We start from the raw sequence: 17611 nt of genomic DNA, 5'->3' as shown, positions 1-17611 counted from the left end.
ACCCTAAACAGAACCTACTTATTAGGCTTACAAAAAGTCCAACCCACAGTCTCCAGAATCAAAAGCCCCTTCCACAAGATATCAGAAACTGACCTGTGTATCCATCATAGTCTGCAGGCACAACTAGGAATGATATGCAAAAAAGTATGATGCAGTTCAAGTGCTATGTATCTGCAAATCTAGCAACAGTAACATCCACCTGGCTTGATGGTAATTGCATGGGAGTCCCAGTGCCCCTAAAGGACAGGATCTTCTGAAAGTGCAATGCAAAAGTGAGGACTAGACTTTTGCTGAAAAGATGATAAAGAGTAGAAAACAAGAAGAAGAATAATAATCTGAGAATAAGAACATAACGAATGACTAGGTCATTACAGTCTGAGGAGAATGTGATAGTTGGGGAAAGGATGTGGGAGAATTTTAATACAGGAAATCAAGAAAAAACAGTTGAAATTTCCATGCTCACACCCAGGGAAACCTTGAGATCCTTGTAGGGTACGATGAAATACCATGGTGGCACCTCGCTCAGCGTCTCTTCTACATGTATTACAATTACAAACAATTTAAATTGGAAGGAACACACAGAAAATGTGGGGAAGGCTAACCAAATACTGCGTTTTATCGGCAGGACACTTAGCAAATGTAACAGATCTACTAAGGAGACTGCCTACATTACGCTTGTCCATCATCTTTTAGAACACTGCTGTGCGGTGTGGGATCCTTACCAGATAGGACTGACAAAGTACATCATAAAAGTACAAAGAAGGGCAGCACATTTTGTATTATTGCGAAATAGGGGAGAGAGAGTCACTGAAATGATACAGAATTTGGAGTGGACATCACTAAAACAAAGGTGTTTTTCATTGTGGCGTCTTTACGCCATGTTTGTGCAATATACGGCCGATTCTGTCCGTCACTCTGGGAATGTATGGCAGAAAGGCCGTACCGGCCATTTCTTTTTCTGGTTCCTTACTTCGCCGAGTGTTTGGCTCTGTTACACTTCTAATGTAATTTGTGGAGTACCCATTGCTCCTCAGAACAGTTTCCAGGTGTTGCATTTCTCGTTTGAGGTATTGCGGCTCACATGTTCGTCCTGCTCTCGTTACGAGCGTACTAATCATGCCGTAAAGACGATTTTTAAACCGACAAGGAAGATCAAAGAGCGTCTTAGATCGGCGAAGGAGAAAAGAGACCCACTTGCAATGTCGGGAATATACCGTATACCATGCACATGCGGAAAAGTTTATGTCGGAATGACTGGACGATCAGTTAACTCCAGGATCAAAGAGCATAAGCCACATTGCAGGTTGGGGCAGGTGGAGAAATCGGCCGTGGCAGAACACGCACTGAATGAGACCGACCACGTAATAAAATTCGCCGACACGGAAGTTCTGGCTGTAGAGAAGCACTATCACACGCGCTTGTTTAGAGAAGCTGTAGAAATACAAAAACACGCGAACAGTTTCAACAAGAAAGAGGAAAGCCTCAAGGTAAACGGATCCTGGCTTCCCATACTGCAGCGAAAGACTGTCGCAGGTAGCAAGAGGAGAACTGCACCGGAAATGACCGCGGAGAAGCCCTCGGACGTTGGCACGCCAGGTACATATAGTCTGCGGCCGCGAGCTCGGCTCCAGTTCACCACCGGCAATGGAGGGTGAAGCTTTGACAATGCCAGCCACTCGTGCTGGCAAAACGTCAGAAAAATCATTAGATGAAAGTCGGCCGAAGAACCCGAGACGGAAGCCAATAGGCAGTTTGTCAACAAGTGGCCACGAAAGCCTTAACAATTTTGTATTTGTGCAAGACATAAGAAAATCGTGCTCTGAAGAAGTATGTGCCAAGTAAGCAGATTAAGGGTGGAAAAGACCCACCATAATTTAATAACAGAGTTGAGAAAATTATGAGGAAACGGATTGCTACATTCTCTGTTCAAAAAAAAGAATTCAGAAATGTTGACTGCAAAAAATAACGCAAATTTGTGCAGCTATAAAAAGATCGACGTTCGAAGCATATCAAAACCGTCACTGTGGTATGTTAGCAAAAGATCTTGCTGAGAACACGAGAAAATTCTGCCACTACATCAAATTGCTAAGTGGGGTGAAGGTCATTTGTTGAGCATTCTTTCCAATGAAACTGGTGAACATGACATACTCTTAAGGATGATACAAAGCATGGTAGATTTAGTTGTGGTATCACTATCGCCTCCTTCAAACGTCAGGATAATGTTTGCAAAACGAAATTTTACTAAAGCAATTGAGCAGGATATCTTTAGTATCCAAGACAGATACCACAAAATGGCCTTATGAATTTGATCCTCTCCTTGGGCAGCTTCTCAAGACAGAAAGAGCAAATTTGAGCTGCTTCCTTGAGAAAATGTGGTCGCATGTTTCTTGTTGCTGGAGAACCATTGTTCTGTAGATAATCTAGAATGTTAAGAGTTTGGGGGGCGAGAAACCAGCCAACTGCTCCGCTGTTGCCTGAGCCCTATCTCTACGTGTACCCACAAAAGACTCCTCAGTATGGTTGTGAGAGGAGCTGCACAACACTTGCCTAAAATCTTCCCCATTGTCATGGCTAGCTTTTGCTCTTTGAGCTCATAAGGCAAAGGTGGTTTTCTCCTGATAGGCTACGTTTGAATTTCTGCAAAGCTGCATGTCTTTTACCCCTTGCAAAGTGCAATTTCCCATTATATCATGGGACAGGCTGTCCTCCAAGCCAACTAGATGATCTAGGTACGGATACTAAAGTGGCTTCATGAATCACACAGATATCATGTCTTGACACTGTATCAAATACATGGACTTTAAAACACCCAGTTCATGTTTGTAAAATCCAGTATGTAGAACCCCAGTTGTTACTCCCACTGTGGGCCGCAAGAAATTTACTACTTTACTGTAGTTCGTTCTTGCTAATATTTTACATTCAGTACTCAGTTGTTCCAACTAGGTTGCTGAATTGACAGACCAAAGTAGAGATGCCACACTGTCCAGTATACTTTGAATAACAAATTAGAGCTTGGGAAAAAGAGCCATATTACCACTCCCTGGGTCTGCCTGCTGAAAGAAGCTTCTGAATCTTGCTCTCTCTCAAAAAATCACCTACAGGGCATATACCCCTATGCCGTCTGACTAGTTTCTGTGTCTCTTGTGGGGTAACCCTACTCCATGATGGATGGTTTAGGTCATCTGCCCCTGCCTCTATTCTAACTTGCATCTGTCTCTGCCTCATTCTCTTTCTATTACTCTGCAGTCGTCCTCAAATACCATTGTTCTCTTAAACATCTTTTAAATTCTGACATGTGACTGGCACAAGGGATATTCTTCATGGAGGAGTCTTTGTCAACCAACTTTACAATAATAACTAGGTGTTTTTGTAAATTTTATGACTTTAATTAATCCTAACAATCTACTTCTTCCATTCTGCCATCATCCCACTTGAGGCATCCTGTACACCTCATTAAGCAGCTATTTAGGTGGCACCTTTCAGGGACTAATCTTTCAGAAATGAAGGCACATTACAAACAGCTGGCAGACTGCAAATGTTACTGACTTTCAACTGACCAAAATTCACAATAATGGCTCAACCAAAGGAGAGATCAATGTTCAGCCTTTACGCTCTGTGGGGAAAAGGATTTCTACATCTCGACTGCAGGGGCAGGTGTTGGCAGATAACCATACTAAAACATGGAATTTGATGGATAAATTCTCGTTTAATGTACTCATACAGTGTTTGCTGTTTCAGAGAAGAATGAAAGCCCTCATTTTTCCTACTCTCCATTTAACTGTTTCATAATTTTGAATGTGTACAATACTAGTAGTCCTTACCATTTCTCCAGTTCTGAAATTGCAGTAGGCACAAGACCTTCGTATGTTAGTAGTATACCTTTGCTACACTCCGGAGCATTGCACAGTTTTACTAGAATGGGAAATTAGCTTACCAATTTTTTTTCTGAGGTGGAGCAATAACCTGTAATCACCTTCCCCCCCCCCCTCCCCCCCCAACAAAAAGGGTTCTATTTTGGAATATCTTCATAGGTATTAGAGTCTCAGCAAGCCTTAATGGGTGCAAAATGAGAACACTTCATCGAATGACCCATTATCTCTTTTTATAATCAGTAACAGATTATGAGACACATGTCATATTCTCCTTTGATTGTTCTGATGCATAATGACCTTTGAAGATGATCGTTCCGAAGAACAACCTTTTCTTAAACTGTTAACTGGTTGTGTGTCAGTACTCCTCAGTGTCCCAAATGCTGTGTGGGTAAGTAGGTTGAATGGTGTTGCTAGGGCCAGCTACATAAATACTCCACAAGCTACCATATGATGAATGGTAGAGGGTACCTTGTACAATTGCTTGTCGTTGCCTTTCCTGTACCACTCGCAAATTGACCGAGAGAAGAAAAATTTTCTATATATCTCCATATATACATCTCCTACCTTGTCTTGGCTGTCCCTAAGTGAGATGTACAATGGTGCCAGCAGAATAGTTCAGCAGGTTTCAAATGTGATTTCCCTAAACTTTCTCAATAGTGTTTCACGAAAAGAACACCTTCGTCCCTCCATGGATTCTCATTTGAGTTCCAGAGTATTTCCATAATAATTGTGTGTTCATTGAACCTACTGATAACAAATGTAGCAGTGTGCCTCTAAATTGTTTCAATATCTTCCTTTAACCCGACATGGTGGGGATTCCAAACACTCAGCAGTATTCAAGAATGAGTCACACTAATGTTCCATACATGTTCTCCTCTATGGATGATCTACACACTCTTATAAGTCTCCCAATAAAATGAAGTTGACCATTCACTGTCCCAACAACTGGACTTACATGCCCACTTCATATCATTTTGTAATATACTTCTACATGTGACTGGGTCAAGCAGCATGCCACTAATGCTGTACTCAAACATTACATGATCGTTTTTCCTACTCGTCTACATTAACTAATATTTTTCCACATGTAGAGCAAGCTGCCATTCATCACACCGAATATAAATTCTGCTTAAGTCATCCTGTATCCTCCTGCAATGAATACTAACCCTACTGTGACACCTAACTCTTCTTTTCAATATATGTTCCACAGCTTGTTGAATATTTTGGAGCTTTCTACTTTGTGTTTCAGTCATGTCTTGGACCACAGAGACCTTTTTGAACCCAAGAAAGATTGACAACTGAAATATAGATGGTGCCACAGAGGTCGGCTGCTGACAGTTCAGTCTCAACCACAATTTATCTCAATGGCGAGTAGCTCACTTTGGGGAGGAGAGATTTGTTTACAGAGTTTTGACCAAGATCCAAACTCCTTGTAACTTACAGTATTCCAATGATTAATATCTCCATCAAACTCATGTAAGACAGACCAGGAATTGTTCGCAATCAAGAGTTGGAATTTATCTGCAACTCTATCATAAGCAGCTTAAGTGCTGCATACATTCAGTGTTTGCTCTGAAGATGTAGCTTTATTGCTTTGATCACATGGACTCCAAAGTCAGTCACACGTTAACACAAGTCCAGATCTCGTTTACTCAGCTAACACTCGTTTTGTACAAGTATTGTGAACTCTTCACACTGCTGCCCTAACCACAATCACATCCACCACAATATGCTGTGAAGTCCAGCATTTAGCTCCTAAATATTTGTCTAACCATGATGCCCTAACTTTGTCTCTCGGTATTTTCCAAGTGCAATTTCTTCTTTTTTTGTGATTGTGTTGGCATAAACTGTCATCAGCACACTGGTTGGCAAAGATCTAGTGTGAAGATCGATAGTAGGCACTCGATCAAGCACAGAGAGAGGCCAGAGAGAGATTCGCAAACAACATGTTGCCAATGTCCTCTCAACAGTAAGTATTTAGGTAGCTGCCACTGATCGCAGGGTCTCACTATCCCAGTCAGTCAGTCAGTCAGTCAGTCAGTCAGTCACTCACTCACTCGATCACTGACAGACTAAAGCACGGCAATTGAATAGATTTTTAAATCTGAAACGACTAATTTCTGTGCAGAATGTAAAGTACTAAAGAGGCATCAGCAAAGATTTTCAAACGGAGAAAAATTTTCGCTAAACTCTCGTTCAGAATATCTATCATACGCAGTCTATTATTTGGTTCTTGTTGATCATTATCAAAGAAAGCAGCAGTGTAAGTAACAACAAATAGCAGTCTCTTGCCATTGTTTCGCTAATGAACGATTCCTCTTTTTTTTTTAAATTGTACGCGGCGGTAGCATGCACAAAGGCAAGCCATGCTGCAAGCGGCGACAAGCCGTAAACACTCATTATCAGAATGCGACAAACAATGCATCACACAGTACAGTAATGCATTTTCAGCTTAGAGCGACATAAACACCTATAACAAAGAGAACGGCACTTATCAGATCAAATAAAAATAAGCAATCAATTCAAACCAGACGAAGCACGTGAAAAAGGAAGGGTACCCTTATAAATACGGATGGAGCGCCTGATGCATAGCAATGGCTACCTGGTAAAGCTTAACTGCTAAGCTTACGACTCAAACCAAACTACTGTAGCTGTATCGTCATTCATTTGACCTAAATTGTGTCTCATATTACAATGGACCAACTTTGTTTCGATTTGGAGGTGCTGCCTAAAACTTTTCTCTCCCCTTGAATTCCGAGTCTCAAATTTCAGGTGCGTCTTACATTCGGGAAAATTTTTTTTCCTTGATTTCGAGTCTCATTTTTCAGGTGCGGCTTAGATTCGAATAAATATGGTAATCCACACGTTCATTTGTACTGTAGAAAGAGGATACTGGCCACTCATAATAACATCCTCTCCCTTGATTCCTATGGTGCAAGACACCACAGTGGCGACAAGGACACTACAGTGGTGATCGAAGTTAATCAACTTGGTCAAAGATTTTGCTTGCTTCTCTTGTGTTTTACCTTGCATGGGTGATCATGTTAAAGTGTTTGCTAATTTGTTGTTGTGTTCTTGCATGTCTTCGAGGAGGGGAGCTGCAGAATTAATCAAAATTCTCTTATTCTCTTTTCAGAGGCTTTGCTTGCTTTTTGATATAACGTACTTGTGTAAACCATGGCTACCATACATCTCCACTCCCTGCCCTCCAAGCCTCAACCGCAGATGGTCAATGTGATGGATCTAACACAAGCTTTTCAGTTTCAGAACCAACAAACTGCTACCTTGCTGACAACGGTACAACAACTACTGGCTGTACAAGCTGTGTCGACCGTACAACTGACCAACCAACCAGCCCAACAAGTGCCGCCAACCAGCATACCAACATTCCGGCAATTTAATGACACAGAAAAAGAATGGCTCAGATACTTGACTCAGTTCCAAGCACATTGTAAAGTTCATCGCGTTCAAGGTAGTGTAAAAGTTACAATACGTCCTTTCAATTGCGGGGTCCCCAGTGTTCAGGTTAATAGAAAAACTAGTCTCAACAGCATCGCCCTACAAACTCAGCTATGACAAAGTAATCGCTGCATTAACTTGGTACTATGACCAGCAAGTTCAAGCAGCTGCAGCCAGATATCATTTTTTTCACTTGCAGAAAAAGCTGTAACAGCTGTAACAACAGTGGTACACAGAATTAACAAGCATGACTAGGGAGTGTAAATATAAGTGTAGTTGTGGCAACTTTTACAGTGATATCATGATACTTGATGCTATAACATTCAATGTCCCAGATAAGAGAAAACGGGAACAGAACTTAAAGTACTCAGATCCATCACTTCCCCAAGTATTGCAAACCTTGGGGCAATATGAATCCAGTGCCATAGCAGCCAGTAAGTTTGACCAAGCTCCCATTTGTTGGGTCGAGTCATCCCTTGCTTGTGACTGCCCCAAGCAGTAACAACAACAACAACCACATACACAGCCGCATGGACAGCCACACAGACATGTAAACAAGTCTGTGAATTTAGTCCTGCCCTAGATGTTTTGCTCGCCATAAAAAACAGCACATGTGGAAAAAAGGCCTTGTCCAAGCAGTTTGTTTGCAACTGCACAAAAATGCCAATTTTGCCTGCGCCAAGAAGAAGAAGGGGGGGAAAAAAACCAGGCTCATGCTCATGTGGTGAATGCTGTATAATCATGCCACAAACGAACAGTTAGGCCCACCACACCTTTCTAAATTTAGCAAGCACCTCACTGCTTACAACGGACAGGAATTCCAGTGCTTGGACAGTATAGTTTGCCAGTTACTTACAAATCTCTTACTAAGAAAGTGACTTTTATTGTGTTGAAATCAAGTGACAGTGAGAACATATTCAGATAAGATGCCTTTAATTTGTTTGGACTTACCATCCAAAACAATGTACTCTCAATACCAGCTTTTGCACCAAAAGACAATGTAGCTAGCTTGCTTAAGAAATTTTCTGAACTATTTTCAGAAAGAATGGGAAAAGCAATTAACTTTATAGCACGTGTTACATTGAAAGACAATGCACAGCCTAAGTTTTTCCAGGCCTGACCCGTTCCATTTGCTTTAAGAGACAATGTAGCCTATGAATTGAAAGAATTGCGAGATAATGGTACAATCGCTCCCATTCAAGCTAGTCAATGGGCAAGTTCTCTCATTTTGTTGCCTAAGCCTTTTGGTCGCATTCGCATTTGTGTTGACTTCAAGTCTACAATCAACCAACAGACAGTAGTTACCTCACTCTGAGGAGCTCATGGACAGGCTTAGTGCACGATGTTACTTTTCTAAGATAGATTTGCGTGATACCTACTTGTAAATTCCATTCGATGAAGACTCACAGAAACTGTTTGTTGTAAATACACACTTAGGACTGTTGAAGTATTTGTGTTTGCTTCCGCACCTGCCTATTCCAATGTTACTAGAAACAGCTGACTGCAAAAGTACCATTTTGTTCAAACTATCTTTATGATACTGTCATCTCAGGTTGTACACAAGGTGAACACATTGCCAATTTGCATACTTTTTTTTGAGTGTTGTCAGAAGCAGGACTCAAGCGTTGTCTCGAAAATTGTGTCTTTTTTCAAACTGAATTACAGTGTTTAGGTTATGTGATAAACAGCCACGCTGTGCATTGCCTCCAATCTCATTTGCTTGCAATCTGTGCCTGCCTGTTCCTTGCAATGTATCTGAACTGCAGTTAGTACTAGGCAAGATGACATACTACATTCGGTTCACACCAAATGTCCCTCCACAGCAAAAATGTACATTTTGTGTGGACTAAAGACTGTCAAGATGCATTTCAGAAACTCAAAAATGCTTTGCTTAGTGACAGATGTTAAGTGCATTTTGACCCTGCCAAGCCAGTAGCTTTGCAAGTCTATGCTTCTTCCTATGGAATCGTCGCTGTGCTTTCGCACAGGATTGGCACACGAGACAGACCCATTGCGTTTGCCTCAAATTTGCTCACTCAAATTCAGTATAATTATTCTCAAATGGAAAAAGAAGCACTTGCTAGTGTTTATGGTGTGACGAATTTCCATTCTATTTGTTTGGTCACACGTTCTTTTTATTGACAGATCAAAAGTGTTTGCAGTCCTCGTTTCATCTGTCAAAGCTGGTTCCTATATGCACTGCTCAAAAATTGCAACATTGGACTTTGTTTCTTTCACAGTACCAGTATGACACTGTGTACAGACTTACGGCAATGCAGACGCCCTATCTCACCTTCTGACTGGGCCAGACTCTGATTTTGAGCATCTGCCACATCTTGTTGCCAAATCAATGCGCAGGACTCTGAATTAATGGAATCTTTTCCTTTGCACTACAGAAAAATTGCAGAGACCACACAAGCAGACCCAGATTTCAAGATTCTGTTGCATTACATTCGCACGTCTTGGCCTCGTTCATTAAACAGTATCCAGAACTCAGTTGTGCACTGATATTTTGCACATCAGCATAGACTTTCAGTTCAACAGGGTGTGGTTCTAATTCAAAATGATAGTGGACAATCATGTGTTCTTGTTCCCAAAGTGTTGCAATTGCTCCACCACAGACATTAGGGAGTTTTTCACACTATACAATTAGTGTGACAGCACTGTACTTGGCAGGGCACAGATGCCCACATTGAACAGATGACGTAACAGTGTCGCGCACGCATGGGAAACCAATCCAATCTGCCACAGACCTTCTCAGCTTGGCATGACCATTTTGGTACACTCGTTGGCTCATAGTGATAGACTCTTTTAGCAAGTTCCCTTTTGCAGTCCCTATGGCTTCTACCACATCACATAGCACCATTCGAGCATTGTCTTCTGTATTTTGCATAGAAGGTTTGCCAGATGTATTTGTGCCTGACAACGAACCACAGTTCTTTTCATGTGGTTTTGAATAGTTTTTTGAATGAAAGGGCATTCATCATCTGATAAATGGTCTGTTTCAACCCCAATCCAACGGAAAAACAGAACGCTTCGTATGCACTTTTAAGCAGCATATGGCCAAGCTTCACACCACCCACATATGGGAACAGGCACTGCAACTCTTTCTCGCCTCCTATCACTCCCACCCATGAGATGGACCATCACCGGCTTCTGCATGGCAACCACCACCGGACGCTACTACACTTGCTACACCCAGCGCAGCATCTGCCACCGCCAATGGTCCACAAGTAAAGCTTAGCGTCACGCGATCTTGCTCTTTTCAGGGTTTAAGGCAACTGTTTGCACTGGGAAAGAGGCATGATCCAGGAACGCATTGGCTCTTTTATGTACTTGATTGCAAGTACCGATGGTTTGGAATGCCGCCGCCAGAACCAAACTCATGTGTGTCATTTGCCCCATGATTCTGCTGCTTTTCTTCCCCTTGATCCACGACCTCACGGGACTGCGCAGCCCTCGCAGCCGCCCACTGCTGCCACCAGGGAACCCCAGAAGGAGCGGATGGACGATGTGCCTTTCCCCTGCTTACTTCACTCGCGGACCTGATGGACCTGGAGCTGCCATCGCCATCACCATCACTGTCATTGCCGCAGACTTGCCCTCTGGCCTGGACGTGTGCCCTGGCAGCAGTTTTCCAGAGGATGTTCCTGTTGCCTCACACTTCAGATGGCAGGGTACAGCTGGGAGTATGCCGTCCTCCACAGTTACAGCTCCCAGTTCACCTCTAGGTCCAGTATCCTGCAAACCCCGCCCCCTCCCCCTCCTGTCTTCCCAACATGACAACGGCGCAGCATTTCAAGGGGGTGGGGGAGGGGAGGCATGTGCTACCATCAGCTGTCATCAACACACTGGTCAGTAAAGATGTAGCATGAATGTCAATAGTACGTGCTCAACCAAGTGTGGCTTATCATGAGAGAGGTCAGAGATCGACTTGCAAGCAACACACCAGCAACGCCCCTTCGACAGCAAGTATTTAGGCTGCCGCCCCTGAGCGTAGGGTCTCACTATCCCAGCCAGTCACTCACTCACTCACTGAGCCTCTAGCCCACTGACAAACTGGCTCAGCTCACTACTCCAAGTTGGTGTCTGTCATTCATTCGCGGAGCAGCACAGTTCAGCACAGGCTACGACAGTACAAAGTGTCCAATTATAGCAAGATCGCCGATACTGCCTATGAGAGGACTACTATTGTGGAAGAGCTTGTACCACAACACATGGAATCTATTAAAGTTACATAGCAGCAATCTGTTCACGTAAATAAAGAATCGTGCTAATCCACATGTGTATTTGTGTTGCAGAAAGAGGATACAGGTCGCCCATAGTAAGTGAGCCGTGCCGCGACATGAGTTCAAAAGCACTCTGCCTCACTTCACATTTCCCTCACCACCACGCAACACTGCCTAAACATAAGAAGAAGAGGGGGAAATTGCAGATGCGCAGCATTTAAATGGCAGTGCAATTGCACTGCATACAATTTGGTTTATGTTTCACATTGGTCAACAACATAGGTCACAAAAACAAAACAAATTTTCAGTATTATTTAATTACTTTTGGTGTCTTGAAAACATAATATAATTTTTATCTAGTACAAACTGTCAGCATATGGGTAGATGAAGGCAATTGAACAGAGTTTTGCACTCAAGTTGCCAAGGAGTCAAGACTCGTTTAGTTTCATAACCCAAAAAAAGGTCCTTTACACAAGTATGTTGACCGAAATATTGTAGCACTTTTGTAACCTCACTATGGAGACATGGAAAGTCTGTCAAAGGAAAGCAACGTAAACGTCCTGGACAGTTCTAACATAAAAATACTTCTCATAGTTGAAATTATCTTGCAGGTTGTAATGGGGCATCCTCATCTAGCATTACTTTTGCTCAACAGTAGTTGTCAATACCAGTTTTATTTTTCAAATTTTGGTCAGGTTAATATTATCTCGGTTGCTTTTCTGGAAACTTTCATACAGTTTTATACACAGTATGTTATATTTCAAGCCAACATTTATGAAAGGGAATTACTTTATAAAATAATTAATTTTGATGTTATAATTAATAGGTAATAGTTCTGAATGTACAGTTAAATATTTTTTTAAGAAACATTTGGAATTACAAATTATTTGCACACTTAAAATTTTTTTATTATTAATTACGCAATACTGTACTGTTTACTATGTTGATTTCTGGATTAATTTTTGAAATAATAATCGAAAATAATAATGTAATGAAAACTAGTAGTAAGAAAAATTGTAAACACTATGGAATATTGTTACTTCTGCAGTGTATGAGTGTCATAAGATGTGATTCCTGGAAATGATCAGTAAAAATAACTGCAATCTCCAAACCAATTCAAGCTACCATGATCACAATACAAGGCATTGTAAAGACTTCCACATTCCCTATGTAGCAAAAACTAGAAGTCAGAAACATGTTAGCCACTTAGGAATACAGCTTTTAAATGCACTTCCATCTCAAATTAAAGAATTGAAATGCAAAAATAATTTCAAGCGTGAAGTAAAAAAAAATTACTTGATGGAAAAATGCTACTACAGTGTAAATGAATACCTGTCTCAGACTGTGGATTGAAACCTGTACTTATTTTTTAAAAAGTCAAACTAATTTAATTATGTTTTCACCTTCGTAATTATGGTCCTTATGAAAAATCTGTTAAATATCCATAATACGTTTTGTGTTTAAGGTGTAGTTCATGATCTATAATTGTTTATCATGAGCACGTACTTTTGTTTTTGTGTAATAAGTTCTTGTACACTACTTATGTACTATGTGTATGTAATTTGTTTTGCTGTTTGTATATGTTTGTCCATTTATTATGTGTGTGTGTTGTTATGTGTTACATGTAATCAAATGACAAATCCTATATCACATGTGTAATCTATTGGATGCTACATAAATAAATAAATAAAACATATTTTTGTACAACAGGGGCGAACAATGTAATTTTGGCTTTGTTAATGTGAAAAATCAAAATACTGTAGCGGTATACTAAAATGTGAAAAATCAGTGGAAAATATACAAAAATTTTTGCAACAATGATCTTTTAATTTATTCAGTTCAAACCAACTGTGAGGATCTGATGTTAGATTTTCAGCTTCAAGAATCAGACCCCTAGACAAGAAGAACTGGAGCTATCTCAACATAACAAGCTAGGTAAACTTGTAAGTTTACTGTAAGCCTCGTTCCTCTCAAATCTTCATAAAAGACTTTGCTTATTAATTACTTGGACTGGGCATTTTTTAATGTGGACAATAGATGGAAGAAGAATGGAGTGGGAAGATTACAAGGTCAATCAGTTACATCTGAACATGCACAGGGACACTTTCAAATGAAATGGTAATCGGCCTTGAAAACAGCTCGGAAACAAATTTAACTTTGACAATTTCCTCAAAATCTTTATAAAACTATCCTTGTAATTTTTTCCAGGCCACAATGAATTCTTCAAACCCATCATTTTCTTTAACGACAGTGAGCTTACGGAACTGGATAGTCTTTTTCAGAATGTGTCCCTTCTACAATGCGATTTTCTTTTTAAACGCGTCCCGATCAAATCAGAAAGAAGTTAAGTTGCATTGTCTTACTGTGGGCGGTGTGCAGTCAAGTCCACTTAAAATGTGAAGTCTGCACTCCATTCCAAATGTTCTAATATTCATTCCTGCACTTCTTTTCCCTTCAAAAAATTAAACAGTACCGAATTTTAAATCAAAAGAGCCTTTCAGACATACCCCTTGACTTTGCAGCAACATATCAAGTCTCCATGGTATTCATTCAGCTCCACAGAAAACTGTGTTGCAACTAACAATGGAATAATGCATGTGACTTGAGAAATTTTACTGTTCCTACCACCAATTTCTTCACAGGCTCCGGGCCTGCACATTTAACATTTGAGGTACAAAATAATGAATCCTGTCTGTAGATCTTTGTAACTTTTTGCTCTTCCACTGTCAACTGAATCTTTCATTTCTTTCTGCACAAAATTGTAATGTCTTTTCACAGCAAACATGCACTGTCACTTACGCAAATTGAGAATTCTCATCCCTTTCTTCAGTCATTCCCATGTATGCAAACAGCCACTGGATCAGTGAACATCCTACATATCACGAACAAACACTGAAGGCTAAACAATACTGACAGCATGATTCTGCTTACTGAACAGACTTGTGCCGACTGAAAAACGGCGCACCACAACACTAAATGAAATTTCCCGTTGTTGCGGGTACATCCCAGAAGGACTGAGAAAAGCTGAGTGACAGGCAGGGACTGACAAGCCTGTGGCCTGTGCATGCTGCACGCATGTAGCTTGGCACACCATGGCCAGTCCTGCCCTAGAACTGTGACCGAATAATTCTAGAGTCTTTTTTCTATATTACAGTCACTGGCAATTCCCTCATAACTTACAATCTGTCATTTTGTTTCACAGCTGCTTTCTTTTTTTCCGTCCATTATAATGTCAACACTTCTTACACAGTCAACTTTTGAGATGGATCATTGCTGATCAGGTATCTTCTCCTCTTTTTTTTTCAGTTCACATTATTATATTTAATTCAGTGTTTCTAGTTGCCATATCTGGACACATTGTTCACCACCAGTACAGACCAGTACCCCAGGCCTGTTGATGTCAGGTCATCAAGGAACAAACACAACAGTCTGGATGGCAAAAGCAACAATGCAGGCCTCCCGGCCACATAATCAAGAATTGAATACAGCAGTTCAGGACGACGACAACAACAACAACAACGAGTTGTTGTGAAAGGAAACTACAGCAGCTGCCGTTGCAACCAACAGCACCTGTGTCACCAACAGGTGGAGTTCCATTGCAGTGTAAGGCTGTGAGTTAATGAGCATTTCGCTCTCATTTAAATATATGTCCGAATGAGTCTGCTTTCAGAAATTGTGAAACGAACCCTGTCATCCAGGACCGTGCCACAAAAAGGGTGTAGATTCGCCACGAGATGGGGAAATTCACAGGCTTCTATTGTGCTGAATGAGGCCTGGTGCTGTTGTGTGTGAGTGAGACAGATGAGAACCTACATCATAGGGAAGCCATATAGAAGCCGTTTATGGCCAGGAAGACGTAGCAGTGTTAAAATGGCAGACCTAAGATTGGGCATAAAGGGAAACATTTATGAAAACTATTTAATTCTGTAGTAACTCAGGGAATGAAGTCACGGTAATTTTAATCTATCATCCTCCATAAATTTTCATGATCACAATGTAAGTTGGATATTGATCATATCTATAACAGTTTAGAATTTACTGTTAAAGTGAAATTCACAAGTTTTGTAACAAAGACCTGAATGCTAAAATCCGAACGCTTTAGTCGATCTTAACGATTGACATTTTATATAGAAGCGCATTATTAAAATGACAAATGTTGTAAATATCAACTCTGTAACTTTGTTTAAAAGTTATAGTAATTTAAATTATCAGTATTTTCAGCTAAGCATCAGATCATCATTTTCTCCACACAAAACACAATGAACGACAACAGCATGACACCTTATTGAATCATTAGATAATAGAATATTTGTTGTAAAGTTTAGTGCATAATAGTTACTTTTGTTCTTTATTTATCAGAAAGCACATTGGTGCAAGGCTGCTGGCTGTGACATTCAAAGTTAAGAAGGAAATTGTATTGGTTTTATGTAAAATAATTTAACATTTATTATATAATGGATATTATTGTTACTCTATTTTATAAAACGTGAAAATGGTCAAGCTTTGATTATTTAAATATGTTAAAATGTAAAATAATGTAGAATAAGCTGTAGCCAATAAGTTAGACGGCTTCAGGAAAGGGAACTGCACTAGTCAGTTGAGCGAGGATATTTGGCTTGCGGGACACGTGGCCGGGGACGAGCACAGGGACATTTCGGATTGTGACGCGAAAGCTGACAGTCGGTCTTTAGGCAGCTAGGAAGTGAAATGACTTCGAAAATTTCACGTTGTGTGGTATCGCAGAACTTAGTCTCTGAGCAGTGATCAGCTGCATGCCTGGTGTGAACTCTAACTTTTCGTGTAAATAACAAGGTGGAGTATTGGACTAGTGTTTCGCGATGAGATTGTGAATGATTGAACTGTGTCAAATGGATATGCGTCCAAGTGTAACAGTAACTCTAAATACAACTTTTGCTATTAGTTTGCTTTCTGAATAAACATCATTCTAAGCAAATCGCAACAGTGTGGCCTAAATCATTTATGGGTCATTAATTTAGTTCCCGATATTATTATTACTGTTATTATATGTTATATTAACTTTGTATTTCGCAAACTTGCCATCAGCCACACAATTTAACCAAAAGGTCACAAGTGTCTAATTTAGGGTGTGTAATGCGACTCATGCAGATCAAACCCTAGAAGAATTTGAGCCAAGACATTTCAATGAAGAGGAACCACATGTGAGCCCGAACATCTTTGGGGTGTTAGCTTGCATGGCACGACAATCAAGGCACACTTGTGTCTACAAAGTCAGGTACTTGCAAGTAGGCTGTGCTGTATTCCTTTGCCACTACAATACTTATGCTGACGCATGGCCACTGCTAACCAGTTGGGTCCCAGCTATCAAACCTGTCAGATTCACAGTCAGTTTGGTCCCAGCCACTGAACCAGGCATTTTCAGCAATAGATGCAGCATAATGCAGTCCAGCCACTGACTCTGGACAGAGTTCTTATTGCTGTTCCAGGATCATTTTTCCTGTGCCACGCTTCTGAGCAGCCAGTTGGTCTGCCTGAGACTTCAGCTTGTTGGCTGTGGTCTCTGCAAACTACAGCCTATGGACTTGGTTATCAAACTGTCACACTTCATAATTGTAATTGCCCGACAGCTGTCGATAATGTGACCTGTATGCATATGGACACTGGACTATGGACTCACAGTGGTTGCACTTCATCACAGGTACCTAATAAAATGTCATCAATTAACAAAATAATGTTGCAGTAACAGCACTTACTACATTTTAGAAGTTTCTTTTGTGCCTTTCAAAGACTAATTCAATGGCAGCTCATAAGCCTATTGTAGTGTCTTTATTTATGCTCTTCCTAATGAAGCGTGCAGTGTTTCCTGTCTACTGGGGAGCTTGTTCTTTCTATGTTTTCCTCCCCAACATCCCACTTTCAAGTTTGAAGTGCATTAGTTACATTCCCAAACAGCCCCAAATGAAGGAATAGTTCAACTTCAAAGTGTATTTTTTAATATTTATTTATTTATTTATTTATTTTTCTGTGCAAATGAAGTGGAAATATTTTTTGTATATGTTATACATCTTTAAT

The 17611-nt window shown here is 40.6% G+C and overlaps 1 protein-coding gene across 1 annotated transcript in view; it reads right to left on the bottom strand.

Annotated features, from left to right (window-relative positions):
• LOC124598192 (DNA helicase MCM8-like) overlaps positions 1-17611 on the bottom strand; it is a 182060-nt gene that overhangs the window by 87516 nt on the left and 76933 nt on the right. The window lies entirely within an intron of this gene.

Source organism: Schistocerca americana, chromosome 1 (assembly GCF_021461395.2).
Source record: "Schistocerca americana isolate TAMUIC-IGC-003095 chromosome 1, iqSchAmer2.1, whole genome shotgun sequence".
Lineage (NCBI taxonomy): Eukaryota > Metazoa > Arthropoda > Insecta > Orthoptera > Acrididae > Schistocerca > Schistocerca americana.
This window is presented reverse-complemented; position numbering and strand designations above follow the sequence as displayed.